Source organism: Rhinatrema bivittatum, chromosome 11, assembly GCF_901001135.1.
Source record: "Rhinatrema bivittatum chromosome 11, aRhiBiv1.1, whole genome shotgun sequence".
NCBI lineage: Eukaryota > Metazoa > Chordata > Amphibia > Gymnophiona > Rhinatrematidae > Rhinatrema > Rhinatrema bivittatum.
In genome coordinates this window covers 6,103,114-6,117,172 of record NC_042625.1, presented here as the reverse complement: position 1 = coordinate 6,117,172, position 14,059 = coordinate 6,103,114, and the positions used below count along the sequence as shown (strand labels likewise).

At 50.2% G+C, this 14,059-nt stretch overlaps 1 protein-coding gene across 4 annotated transcripts in view; it reads left to right on the top strand.

The window, feature by feature from the left end:
* Positions 1-14,059, top strand: part of PES1 (pescadillo ribosomal biogenesis factor 1) — a 210,254-nt gene that overhangs the window by 50,849 nt on the left and 145,346 nt on the right. The gene's annotated exons all lie outside the window — the stretch shown is intronic.

Here is a 14,059-nt window from a genome sequence, read left to right as displayed (position 1 = left end):
TCTTGTGGCAATTTTTTTCTGCGTGTCAGGTATCCAAACTTCAGGCCTTGTCTTGCCGGGAGCCGTTTCTATGGGTGACTCCAGGGGCGATACAGCTACAAGTGGTCTCGCATTTTCACTTGAATCAGTCTATTTCCCTACTGTCTCTGGACAGGGCGAAAGATGCGGAGGAATATCACCTATTTTAGCCTTTGGATGTCAAAAGTCATATCTTGAAGTATTTAGAGGTTTCTGAATTTCTCAGAAAGATGGACCAGCTGTTTATTCTCCATGGTGGGAGTAAAGAAGGTGAGCCGACGTCGTGGGCTACAATAGCCCGCTGGATTAAGGAGGTAGTCACAACCGTGTATGTGGATGTTGAGCAACCGTTGCCTAGTCAGGTTAGGGCCTATTCCACTACGGCTCAGGCAGTGTCATAGGCAGAAGTTAGATTATTGTCTCCTGTCAACATTTGTTGAGCTGCAACGAGGTCTTCCTTACACACCTTTTCCAGGCATTATTGCCTGGATGTGCAGGCCCGGCAGGTGACTCCAACTTCCTACCCTTGGCTGCCAAATGTTGTGCTATGGTCCTCCTGCGTGGCTGTGTGTTACAGGAAGTACTGGTAAGTGTCAATCCAGGCCCTAGATTAGTGTTATTACCCTCCACAGTTGGCTTTTGCAGAGAATACTGGTGGGCTGCTGTCACTGCAGGGGGTATATACTGTGTTGTCAGCTTTGCTCCATCTCCATCTGCTGGTAGAGGTGCAAAACCCACTGGTTTTGGATTCACCTGTCTGTACTAAGGAAAAGGAGATCATCAGGTAAGTAGTAATTTTTCCATTCCACGTTGCTTAATACAAATGTAATAAGTTGCGATTCATCAAGAAAAAATAAACATACACATAAACAAGCAGTGATTTTCCTGAAGTCAACCTATTTAATAATGGTTTATGGACATTTCCTCCAGGAACTTGTCCAAACCTAGGTTCCTGTTCATACCCCAGATCAGTCCATACTCCTGGGTTTTGCCTCCCTGCCAGCAGAGGGAGCTTTATTACTGCAGGTTACTGCGTAACCTGGAATGCCACCTGCAGTCCCTCAATATTTCTATTGTCTCCAGCATATGATAGAGGTTTAAAACCTGCAGTATGGAGTTTAAAAAACAAAAAAAAAGGGGGAAGATGAATTTATTTCAGCAACTTCCGCCTTGCGAGTTGTTAGGTCCCTGGTGAGGGCCATCCTCCCTGATTGAGGTAGACAAGCAGAGGATTGGTGACACTTGTTGCTGGCTTGTCCCTGGATGCTGAGAGGGTTTCGATTAGCTGGTGGTTTAGTTCCTTTGACCCACCGGAGAGCCCTCTGGAACCAGCAGCCGCTCTGCAGCTTTCAGAAAGTACTTTTGTCTTTATCTATTACAAAAAATAAACAGCCTGATCGTTTTACACAGTGGCTTGGAGAGAGTTTCTCGACTTCCGCTGGCTGGTGTGTGATCAATAATCACACCAGACCCAGATGAGAGCCGGCGGTAGCTGAGGGGTCCCAACATTGACAAAACAGCTGCGGTGAGCACAAGGAGGCAGCACGTATCCCCGCATGAGCAGCCAAGGCCTGCTGCTCATGCGGGGATACGTGCACTCATCTTATCCGCGCAATTTGTGCACACGCTGCATCTCCGGGGGAGAAGTGAGCTCAGCCAATTCAGGCTTCGTTTTTGCGCGTAAGAGGGCAGCCTCCATTTAGGTGTGTAAAAGGCCTACAAGGTCGTCAGGAGCTGCCGCAGATCTTTTTCCCATGAGCGCAGTAATGGTGGCCATCTTGAATGTAGTTGCAACAGCACTGGAGGTTCCCGGGAAGGCGGGGGATTGCCCTCCTCCCTTATCTCCTGCCGTGCAGAGTCCCGCAGAGATGCTAGACGCCTCGGAAAATGAGGAGGCCTTAACGCAGGAGGATTTGGAAGATTCTCAGGCTTTTTCCTCAGATTTTGTGATACTTCTTCACAGAGCCTAGCTGGTTAGAAAGGCAGCAGGGGAGAAGCACCCTCGTACCCAGGATCAGTTGCAAGATGACTCAAGTCCTGCAAAAAGACATTGCCCAACATCTGGAGGATGCTCGGCTTGATTCCGGAGGTGGGGTGCCCTTAGGACTTTTCAAATCGGGATCTAGTGGAGGTGCTGGTGACCAAAGGGGATGACCCTAAGGTCATCCCCTTTGGTCACCAGCACCTCCACTAGAGGTCACGGAGAAGAATTATGGTCCTTGATTCCACATGTTTATTTTGAGTATGGAATAATTTTTATGAACTGGTATCCGCCATGAATATGTTATTGGTAATATGGCGGGCTAGAAGTCCCTGTAAATAAATGTGCTTAAACAGCTAGGCATCAAACTTTCTTAGGTGGAGCTGGACCAGGAAGAGGTATACCCAATCAATATTGGCTTGAGAGGTCCAGTTAAGGACTTTCCCTTCCACAAGTCTTTAAAGAAGCTGGTCATCAGGAAGTGGGACACCCCTGAGACTGTGGTTAGTTTGTGCCCGTTATCGGAGGAGACACTTAAGCTTTTTGATGCTTCCAAAAGTGGACGCTTCGGCCTTGGCGGTGAACATGAAAACCACCATTCCAGTGACATGAAAGATGCATAGGACCGGAAGCTGGAAGTTCTCCTCAAGAGGATTTTTGAGGTTTCTGCTTCGGGTGTCCAGGCTATGGCATGCAGCAGTTTTATGCAGAGAACTTGTTTGTACTGGGTTCACTGCTGGGTTCAGCAGTCATAGGCAGAGGTTTGGAGGCAGCAGTGGCCTATGTGACGGATGCCTTGTATGACTTGATAAGGATGTCCTCCAGAATTATGGTCAGCAGTTTGAGCCAGGCAGCTGCTCTGGTTAAACTGGTCTGCAGATGTTTGATCAGAGTCTTAGCTAGGTCCCCTCCCAATCAAAAAAATTGTTCGAGGAGGATTTAGTGTGGCTGGTGAAGCATCTGGGAGAATCCAAGGGACATATATTGCCAGAGAACAAGCCAAATGGGGGAAAGTAATCCTTTCCCACCCGTTCATGTTTTAGAAACCATAAATAATATCGGTAGTACAGAGGTAAAGCTCGGGCAAGACCCAGTGCTTTCGAGGTTGGCGAAAGATAACCCAGGATATCCCTGGTCAATTAACTGGGAGAGCTACAGTAAGTCTTCACAATGAAACGAGGCGTGGGGGGGCATTTAGCCCACTGTTCTGGGGAGTGAACCAAAATCACAGTGGACCAGTGTGTCTTGGGAGTGAGAATGACAGCTACACATTAGATTTTACGTGCCTAGTGTGGGAGACCTGTGTTTCTCCCCTTGCACTACTTGCGCCAAACAGGTAGCAGTTCGCAACACAATGGACCGTTGCAACAGCTAAGAGTGATGGTGTCAGTTCCCCAAGAAGAACGGGGAAAAGGTCAGTATTCCATTTATTTCGTGGTCTCAAAAAAGGAAGGGATGTTCAGATCGATTTTGGATTTAAAGAAGGTCAATGTGGCCTTCAAGGTACCACGATTTCATTTAGAGATGCTGCATTCAGTCTTAGCAGCAGTTCACAAAGGGAGAGATCCTGGAGTCTCTAGACCTCACAGAGGCATACTTACATATCTGAATCAGGCAGGAGCACCAGCAGTTCCTACGGTTTATGATTCTAGGAAGCCATTTTCACTTTTGCACCCTTCCTTTCAGTTTGGCGACAGCGCTGCATACATTCACCAAAGTGATGGTGGTGGTGGTAGTAGCCCTTCGGAAGGAAAGAGTGCTGGTACACCCATATCTTGACGACTGGCTCATTTGGGCAAAGTCAGTGGAGCTCTGTCAGCTGGCGGCACAGCAGGTCCTAGAGAGGTTGAAGGCTCTGGGCTGGGTTATGAACCTAGCAAAGAGCCATCTAATGCCATCCCACTCCTTGGACTACCTAGAGGCTCAATTCAGTAGCCGGACTGGCAAGGTGTTTCTCACAGAAGATAGGATGGTGAGGTCCGGGGTTCTATGGCATTGACACTAGATCTAGTTGTTTCGTGTGCCAGCCACGGCAGGCCTGCGGCCAGGCCCTCAACCCCGTTTACTTGCTCCAGCGCCTGGTTCTGCTGCTCTTGCGTCCGGTGCCCGCCGCCTCCGACCCCAGGCCGCTCCTCATGCTCCGCAGCGGACGTCTCTGTTCCGCGGCAGGCCTCCCCACACAGTCAGTGGGGAGATGCCACCGTCTCGTGCCGTGCCCTTCCCTAGGCACGTGCGCTTGCATCAGCTGTACCTTAAAGGGGCCATGGCGGGAAACTCGCCCGCAGACCCGGATGATGACGTCACTAGGTCCCGGTATATAAGGCCGGGCCCAGCCAGGTCTTCCTTGCCTTGGCAACAGGTCTCCACGCTAGTCATGTCCTTAGTTGCTTGTTTCTGCATCTCCTCCGTTTTCCTGGTTCCTGATTCATCTGTGATCCTGTTCCTGCTCCTGTTACCCGTTCCTGCTCCTGTGTTCCGTGTCTACCTTGCTTGTTCCTACTGACCAACTTCCTGGCACTGACCACTGCTTCGCCTGACCACACTACTGCTTGTCTCCTGGCTTTGACCTCTGTGTTGCATGACTATGATTGTGCCCGTCTCCTGGTTTGACCTTTGCCTTGCCTGACCATTCTACTGCTAACTTCTGATATTGATCCACGCATGCCTTGCTACTCTTTCCTTGCCTGCCGCCTGCCCTGACTTCAGCCTGCTCTACGACGTTCCTCTTGTCTTTATTCTGGACTTGGCCTTTCAGGCTTCAGCCTGTTTTTACTAGGGCGCCCTCTGTCTGCCTCCTGTTCTCATTGGCGCCCAGGTCTCCAGGACTCCACCTCGTCCAGATCGGACTACCTATTCCTACTACCGCTGCTGGCCCCTGGCTGACCTCCTCGTCGTCCCAGAGAAGACCTCGGACGGAGGCCCACCTAAGTCCAGCTGGCCCCGGTACCCAAGGGAATGAGGGCTGGTATTGGCAAAGTTCCAGCCGGCCTCAGTCGGTCAGCCGGCTCTGCCTGCCGATGGTGGGGACCCGTAGGGCTTGCCCTGTGGGTAGCATCAACCTCACCTTGGGTCAAGGGTCCATCTCCTGCACAACAAGTTGCCAAAACCATGGATTCAGCAGAGCCATCCACCCTCCAGGCCATTCCAGGACTGGCTTCCAAGGTGCAAGAGCAACAGCAGTTTCTCGAGGCACTGGCCTCCTCCATCGAGTGTCTCCACGCCTGGTTTGATGCCCAATTAGGTCACTCAGCTCCAGCCAGCCAACAGCCGCCTTCCTCGCCTTCCAGGGCTTTTTTGGCCCTACCAGCTCTGCCTCCTTTCAACGGGGACTCCAAGCTTTGCAGAGAGTTTATCAACCAATGCTACATGCATTGATGAACTCACAAAGGTTACCTTCAACCTGTCTCGACTGGAGGGTAAGGCGTTGGCATGGGCTTCGCCCCTGTGGGAGCGTTAGGACTCACTCTTACACTTTGTGGCTGTCTTCCATCGGACCTTTGATGATCCTGGATGGCAGGCTGTGGCAAGCACCAATCGTCTTCATCTGCGGCAAGTTCAACGGGCTCAGTACGATTACACCATCGAATTCAGGACCCTTGCTACAGAGTTATCCTGGCAAGGAGATTGCCTCTGAGCTATCTACCTGGACGGGCTATCTTCCCAACTCATAGATGAACTGGCAGCCCGCAAGCTCCCATCCTCCCTTGAGGACCTTATCGATTTGACAGACCGCATCGACCATTGCCTCCAAGAGTGTCACCATGAGGCTCGGACATCCAGACTACCCACCTTGGAGTGCTCCCGCTCATCACCTACCTCGGGTCCCGCCGCTGGCAGAACCACCATCTATCTCTAAAGCGGAAGAGCCCATGCAGTTGAGCCGTGGGCATTTTGTCCCCAGAGGAGTGCCTCCGGCAGAGGCAGTCTGGCCTATGCTTATATTGTAGAGCTCCTGGTCACCTTCTCCAGACTTGTCTAGTCCATCCAGGAAATGTCCGGGCCTAAGTTCAGTAGGGGTCCTGAACTTGGGCGCTACCTCACCAGCCCCCCAGTTGTCTCTACCTGTTACATTAACCTGGGACTCCCATTCCTTCCCTGTCCTTGCTCTCATAGACTCCGGAGCAGGGGGGAACTTTATTCTTAAGGACCTAGTACAACTCCTGGGTATTTCTACCCGTGCCCTGGAGAAGTCCTTGTGTATTACCTCCATTTATAGTGAGCTGTTGCCCGGCCAAATTTCTTTGCTAACTGAGCCAGTTCGCCTTCTCACCGGTGCCCTCCATGAAGAGGAGGTGGAACTCCTTGTCTTAGAAAAATCTATTCAGCCGGTGGTTCTAGGATTACCTTGGCCCCAGCGTCACACCCCCAAGTTTGATTGGGGAACGCTCCAGCTCAGAGAATGGAACCCAGATTGCCATCAGACTTGTCTGAAAAAAGTGGTATCACCTCCTATAGTCTCTCTTGTGACCACTACCTTGGGCATCCCGCTTCCATACGCAGATTTTGAGGACGTCTTCTCTAAACAGAAGGCAGATATCCTTCCACCTCTCTGCAAGTTCGATTGCCCAATCGAACTCTTACCTGGTACTACACCTTCTCGAGGGCGGACCTATCCATTGTCACGGCCTTTGACCCATGCCATGACGGATTATATCTGAGAGAACCTGGCCAAAGGGTTCATTTGACCTTCGACTTCTCTCGCTGCAGCGGGATTTTTATTTGTCACGAAGAAGGATGGGTACTTGAGGCCATGTATTGACTATCGCGGCCTGAACGCCATAACTTGCAAAGACAAGTATCCTCTGCCTCTGATTGCCAAGTTGTTCAATTGCCTTCAAGGGGCTTCCATCTTTACTAAACTAGACTTACGAGGAGCCTATAACCTGGTGCGCATATGCCCTGAGGACATCTGGAAAATGGCTTTTAAAACCAGGGGTGGGCATTACAAATACCTGGTAATGCCTTTCGGCCTCTGTAATGCCACTGCTGTATTCCAGCGAATGATCAAGAAGACTTTCCGGGACCTCCTGTATGTCAAAGTCGTCGCATACCTTGACACATCCTTGTCTTTTCCAAGGACTTAGCCACTCACCGTGCTGATGTTCACACGGTCCTCCAACATCTTCATGAGAACCATCTCTTTGCCAAGTTGGACAAATGCCTCCTCGACCAATCCAATCTACCCTTCCTAGGATATATCATCTCATAACGAGGGTTTTCCATGGACCAGAGAAACTTAAAGGACTTTTATCATAACACTGTCGTATTTATGCATTTAAAGGACTTAAACTTAAAGGACTTAAACTTAAAGGACTTTTATCATAACACTGTCGTATTTATGCATTTGGTTATTTATGTTCCGTTCCATAGTGAGGTATTGCCACAGTTTCTCACATATTCTTATTTACTCACTATGCTACTCTATTACATTAATAGACTGAAATGTTAATATTGCTCTGTGCAATCTCTCCCCTTTTCCAGCTCCAAGTTGATTTCCCTGATTTATTGTAACTTTCTCAATTCCTATATCTGATTCACGATATTTAAAGTTCAAGGTTCTTTTTGAGAACATTGTTTTACGTTATGTTATGTTTTACACACTTTGTTAATTGTAAACCGGGTTGATGTGATGCCTGTCATGAAACTCGGTATAACAAAAACAATAAATAAATAAATAAATAAATAAAGGAATAAAAGATTGGCCCCAGCCAGTGGGCCTACGGGCTCTACAACGCTTCGTAGGATTAACAAATTATTACCGCCATTTCATCGCTAATTACTTGACTCTGGCAGCTCCCCTCACAACTTTGACCTGCAAGGGCCGAGACTCCCGGAATTGGTCCCCCTGTGGCCCTTGCTGCATTTCAATGTCTCAAAGATGCCTTTCTTGCTGGACCTTGTTTGCGACACCTGGACCCAAACCGCCCCTTCATTGTTGAAGTAGACGCCTCTGCAATAGGGGCTGGGGCGGTCTTGAGCCAGCACTCGACGCCAGGAGTCTTAGCTCCATGTTCCTTTTTCTCCCGCAAGTTCTCTCCTGCAGAACAGAATTATAGTATCGGCGACTGAGAGTTACTTGCAGTCAAGTTTGCCTTAGAGGAATGGCACCCTTGGCTAGAGGATGCTCAACACAAGTTCACAATTTTCACTGACCACAAAAACCTAGAACACCTGAGTCATGCCCAGCGCCTTAACGCTCGCCAGGCTCGCTGGGCGTTATTCTTTTCCAGGTTCAACTTCAAACTCCGGTATCGCCCTGCAGAGAAGAACCTCCGGGCGGATGGCCTGTCTCGCTCCTTTGAACCTGAAGATGTTCCCGAAGAGCCTAGCCACATCATTGATCCCGTTTATCAGCAACCATTCCAGTACCAGCCGGGAAAACCGTTGTACCTCACCGGCTGCGTGAGAAAGTTCTCTGTTGGGCACATGATTCAAAGTTTGCCAGCCGCCCAGGACAGGCGCGAATGCTCGCTTTTCTCCAGCGCTTCTTCTGGTGGCCCACCATGGTCACCGATACCAGAGCCTATGTCAATTCCTGCAACACGTATGCCCAGCAGAAGCCCCCGGTCGGTCGACCCTGGGGCCTTCTCCAACCACTTCCTGCTCTGGAGGAGCCATGGACACACCTCTCCACGGATTTCATTGTGGATTTGCTTTCATCAAAAGGAAACATGGTCATTTGGGTCATCATTGATAGGTTCTCCAAAATAGCCCATTTTGTTCCACTGCCTGGCCTACCTTCAGCTTCAGAACTAGCACATCTTTTTTTCTTCACGTGTTCCGTCTGCATGGCCTACCCAAGGATATAGCTTCGGACAGAGCTCCCCAGTTTGTCGCCCGTTCTTGGCGCACCCTGTGCAGCAAGTTCGGCATTAGCATCAGCCTCACCACAGCTTACCACCCGCAGGCCAACGGTCAAGCTGAACGTATGAACGCACCTACATCAATGATCGGCAGGACAACTGGGCAGAACTTCTCCATGGGTGGATTTTTCCCTCAACTCCCACATTGCCGCTGCTACTGGGGTATCGTCATTCTCCATTGTTTATGGCAGGCAGCCACGGCCTCCGTTACCTATTCCGCTGACTATGCCCTCGCCAGCCGCTCAGACCACTGCTGACGCCCTTAAAGCCCTTTGGAATCAGACAAACCTCTGTTTGCGTCAGGCAGCGGCTCGGGCTAAGAAGTCCATGGACACCCATCGATACCCGGCTCCTGAATTTCAACTTGGGCAGAAGGTCTGGCTGAGTAGGCGATACATTTGCCTCAAAATGCCTTCCCAAAGATTTGCACCAAGATACATTGGACCTTTTCCGGTCACCCGTCATATTGGACCTGTCACTTATCAGCTCCGGTTGCCACCAACCCTTGGCATCCATAACACGTTCCATGTGTCCTTGTTGAAACCAGTGATTCTCTCTTGGCCTTCCCATAAGGCACTCGAACCATCTCATCTGGTCGCTGAGTCCAATACTACCTACAAGGTCCGAGAAATCCTTGACGTCCACCGTAGGGGCCATCGGTAGGAGTAACTCCTCTCCTGGGAGGGTTAAGGCCCAGAAGAAAATTCTTGGGAGCCAGCGAACATCTTGGACAAAAGCTTCCTTCTGCAGTTTCATTGTGCCCATCCGGGCAAACCCAGACCTCCAAGATGGGGGCGTAAGGGGGGTACTGTTGCATGTGTTGGCCGCAGCAGGCCCGCAGCCAGACCCCCCATTTGCCTGCTCCAGCACCTGGTTCTGCTGCTCTTGCAGCCGGTAGCTGCTGCCTCCATCCCGGGTCACTCCTCATGCTCCCAGCTCTACAGCAGACGTCTCTGCTCTGTGGGGAGATGCCACCATCTCGCGCCGCACCCCTCCCTAGGCGCGCGTGCATCAGCTGTAACTTAAAGGGGCCGCGGCGGGAAACTCACCTGCGGCCCCGGATAATGACGTCACTAGGCATGGAGACCTATGGGCCGGGCCCATAGGTCTCCATGCTAGTCATGTCTTTAGTTGCTTGTTCCTGTGTCTCCTCCATGTTCCTGATTAATCTGTGTTCCTGCTCCTGTGTTCCATGTCTACCTTTCTTGTTCCTACTGACCGACTTCCTGACTTTGACCACTGCTTCGTCTGACCACGCTACTGTTTGTCTCCTGGCATTGACCACTGCTTCGTCTGACCACGCTACTGCTTGTCTCCTGGCATTGACCACTGCTTCATCTGACCACGCTACTGCTTGTCTCCTGGCTTTGACCTTTGCCTTGCCTGACCATTCTACTGCTGACTTCTGGTATTGATCCACGCTTGCCTTGCTACTCTTCCTTGCCTGCTGCCTGCCCTGACTTCAGCCTGCTCTTTGTCGCTCCTCTTGTCTTCATTCTGGACTTGGCCTTTCAGGCTTTGGCCTGTTCTTACTTGGGCGCCCTCTGTCTGCCTCCTGTTCTCACTGGCGCCCGGGTCTCCGGGACTCCGCCTCATCCAGATCGGACTAATTATTCCTACTACCGCTGCTGGCCCCTGGCTGACCTCCTCGTCGTCCCAGGGAAGACCTCGGACGGAGGCCCACCTAAGTCCAGCAAGGAACGAAAGCTGGTATTGGTGAAGCTCCAGCCGGCCTCCGTCAGTCAGCCAGCTCCACCTGCTGACGGTGGGGACCCGTAGGGCTTGTCCTGCGGGTAGTGTCAACCCCACCTCGGCCCACCTCTCGCACAACACTTCAAAGAATATTCCCCTCCTGTTGGATCTCGTTATCAGAGGAATTGCAAATTCCTTTTCCCCCTCGGGGGGGGGGGGGGGGGCCTTGGTCGGTTCAATCTGGAATGGGGGATGGAGTTAGAAATCCTGAACTGGGTGATAGGGACCACCGATGCCAGCCTCTCTGATTGGGGAGTGGTGTATCAGGACCAGACTGTGTAGGGTCAATGGTCAAAGGAGGAGGGCATCGTGGTCTATCAATCAGAGAAGAGAGCGATATGCTTAGCCTTTCTGCCACATTTACAAGGTCGGGCAGTGTGACTTCTATTGGACAATGCAACAACAGTGGCTTATATCAACGACAGGGAGAGACCAAAAGTCAGATGGTTTCTCAGGAGGCTGAGTTGTTGGTTCACTGGGTAGAGCAGCACCTGGCAATGTCTCACATAGCTGGGGTGGACAACATGCAGGTGGATTTTCTCAACAGGCAAAAGTTGTACACCAGAGAATGGGAGTTGTCAGATGAAGCAATGCTTCTCATTCGGGCCAAGTGAAGAACGCTTCACATACACTTGATGGCATTGAGACAAAACACCAAAGTGGCATGTGTTTATAGTCACAGGTGAGAACACGGAGCAGAAGGAATAGACAGTCTGGTGCTACCATGGCCACCAGGGATTCTACTTTACATTTTTCCCCCATGGCCATTGCTGGGCAGGATGCTATGGCACATAGAAAGATATTCAGGTGAAATGATTCTCATGGCTCCGAAATGGCAATGGATGGTCTGCTAAGGTTAAGTCACCTGAGATGGATATGCCAGGGTCCTGTATTTGCGGATCAGGTGGATCGCTTTTGTCTCAAGGCTTTGTTTTTGAGAGAAACCGCTTAAGATAGAAGGGGTATTCCAAAGTTGAAATTGCCACTTTACTGCAGGACAGATGGCCGTCCACATCCTTGGGTTATGTTAGAGGGTGAAGGATCTTTTAGGCTTAGTGTGTTGAAACTGAGGGCAGCCTACTCAGGCTTCAATTTCCAATATTTGACCTTTTTACAAAAAAAGTCTAATGAGGGCTCTAGCCTATAATTTCCTTTGGGAAATTGGTGGTGGCTTTAGGCCGTCTTTGGGGTAAGATGCAGGGAGCGTCTCTGGCCTCGCATCTGGCTATGATTTGTTCTCTTCTAGGGGAAAAATACTTGCAGCCCCGATGCAGAAGGTGTGTCCCTTGTGGAATCTTACTATGGTGATGAGGGTGTGGTGTGGGTCTCCATTCGAATTATTACGGAGGAGGAGGACACTAAAGGATTTAACCCTGAAAGTGTTGGGTTTGGGGGGGGGGGGGGGAGTTTGTGGCTATTTGTTTGGCCAGAAGAATTTCAGAGCTTAGGTTTTGTCTTGGAGAGATCCCTTTCTTCAGTTTTCAGAGAATGGGGTGTCCTTGCAGATGGTGCCCTCATTTCTGCTGAAGGTTGCTTCGGCCTTTCATCTTAAACAGTGAAACTTCCTGAACTTGGATTAGTCTGTGCCGCACAAGGAGGAACTTCATGTGTTGGATACGCAGTGGGGCTGTTAAGGTGTCTCTAGGTGACTAACAGTTTCCAGAGATTGGATCATATTTTTTAGTTTTGGAATGGGCAAAGAAAGGGGTGCAGGGCATCCAGAACTACTATTACTCCTGGGGGAATTCTGTGCAAAAAAATATAAATTCTGTGTACAAAAACTTTAAATTCTGCAAACTTTATATTGGTCAAAATAACACAATTTACATGACAGTCCTTAAGTAATTACATTTTAAATGAATACAGAAAAAAGTTATTACTTAAAGATACAGAATTTTAAGTATTTTGAGCAGAATTTCCCTAGAAATTCACTATGAGTGTCCCTTCCACTCGCTTTCCCTACTCCCCTGGCCATTTTGCCCTCTCAGGCCCCAACTCCTCCACCTGCCAGTATCTCTCCCCTCCGTCTCCAGGCTCAACCCCTTCCACTCTATCTCCACTCCCAGAGTTTGACCCCGTTCTCAGTACTGCCCCTCACACAGGCTCCCTCTGTCCCTCCCTCTCTCAGACACATGTTCCCTTTCTCTAGTGCACATACACACACTCTCATACAGGCTCCCTCACTCTCTCGCGCACACATATCCCCTCATACAGGGTCCCTCTCTTGCATGCACACTTTCACAAGCTCCCTTTCTCTCTCTCACATACACCCTCACACAGGCTACCTATGTCTCTCTCTCACGCACTCCTTCACACAGGCTCTGTCTCAGACATACATAATCCCTCCACACAGGCCAGCACCCTCACATACACAGGATCCATTTTTCATACACACCAGCTCTCAATCTCTCACACACATACACACTCCTTCACAATCGCCTCATTTAGGCTTCCTCTCTCTGGCACCCACACTCAAAACACCCTGCTCTCTCTCATACACACACCCTGCTTACCCTCCCTGGTCTCTCTCATACTCCCCTGCTCTCTCTCCCACCCTCCTGCTCACCCCCCTGCTCTCTCTCTCTCTCACCCCCTCACCCCTCCTAATCTCTTATCCTTCCCTCCCCCTCCTCTCACCCTCTCCTCCTCTCTCATAATCCCTCCCCTTCCCCCTCGCATAACTCCCTCCCCCTCCTCACACACACACACCTGCTCACCAGGGCCTTCATCTTTGCCCTAAGTGGCATTAGTCCAGAGGCATGCATGGGCCTTCATGTTTGCTGCGACCGGCATGCCGGGGGCCTTCATCTTCAGCGGGAATGGTGCGCTCCGATCGTGGCATGCCAGGGTCTCTGCCGTTTTCTGCACATAAGATCATAAGAACATAAGAAATTGCCAATTGGCAATTCTGCGCAGGGAGGGAATTTGCGCAAATTCTGTGCTCCACAGTAGCACAGAATTCCCTCAGGACTATACTATTGTGAAATGGCTAAAGAACACAATTAGCATGGCATATATTTGTAAAGGCTGTCCAGTCTTGGAAGGTCTAAGGGCTCACTCAACTCTACACAGACAATCTCATGAGCCAAGACAGCTGGTTTCTTCACAATAAATATGTTGGGCAGCTACTTGGATGTAGTTACACCTTTCTCCGGACATTATTGGTTGGATGTCTGGGATCTGGACTCTGAGGGGTTTGGAGAGGGTGTATTGCGAGCAGGGCTATCACATTCCCGCCCAGTATAGGGGAGCTTGGGTACATCCCAGGATTCTGGACTAATCTGGGGTATGAACAAGAAAAGAAAATTAGTATTTACCTGCTAATTTTCGTTCCTGGAATATCTCAGATCAATCCAGAACCCTGACCATTCAGTAAAGCCCGCTCGTCATAGCAGTTTGGTTAGATGATCTTCTGCTTAATGTTGTTGGAATGAGTTTTTCATAG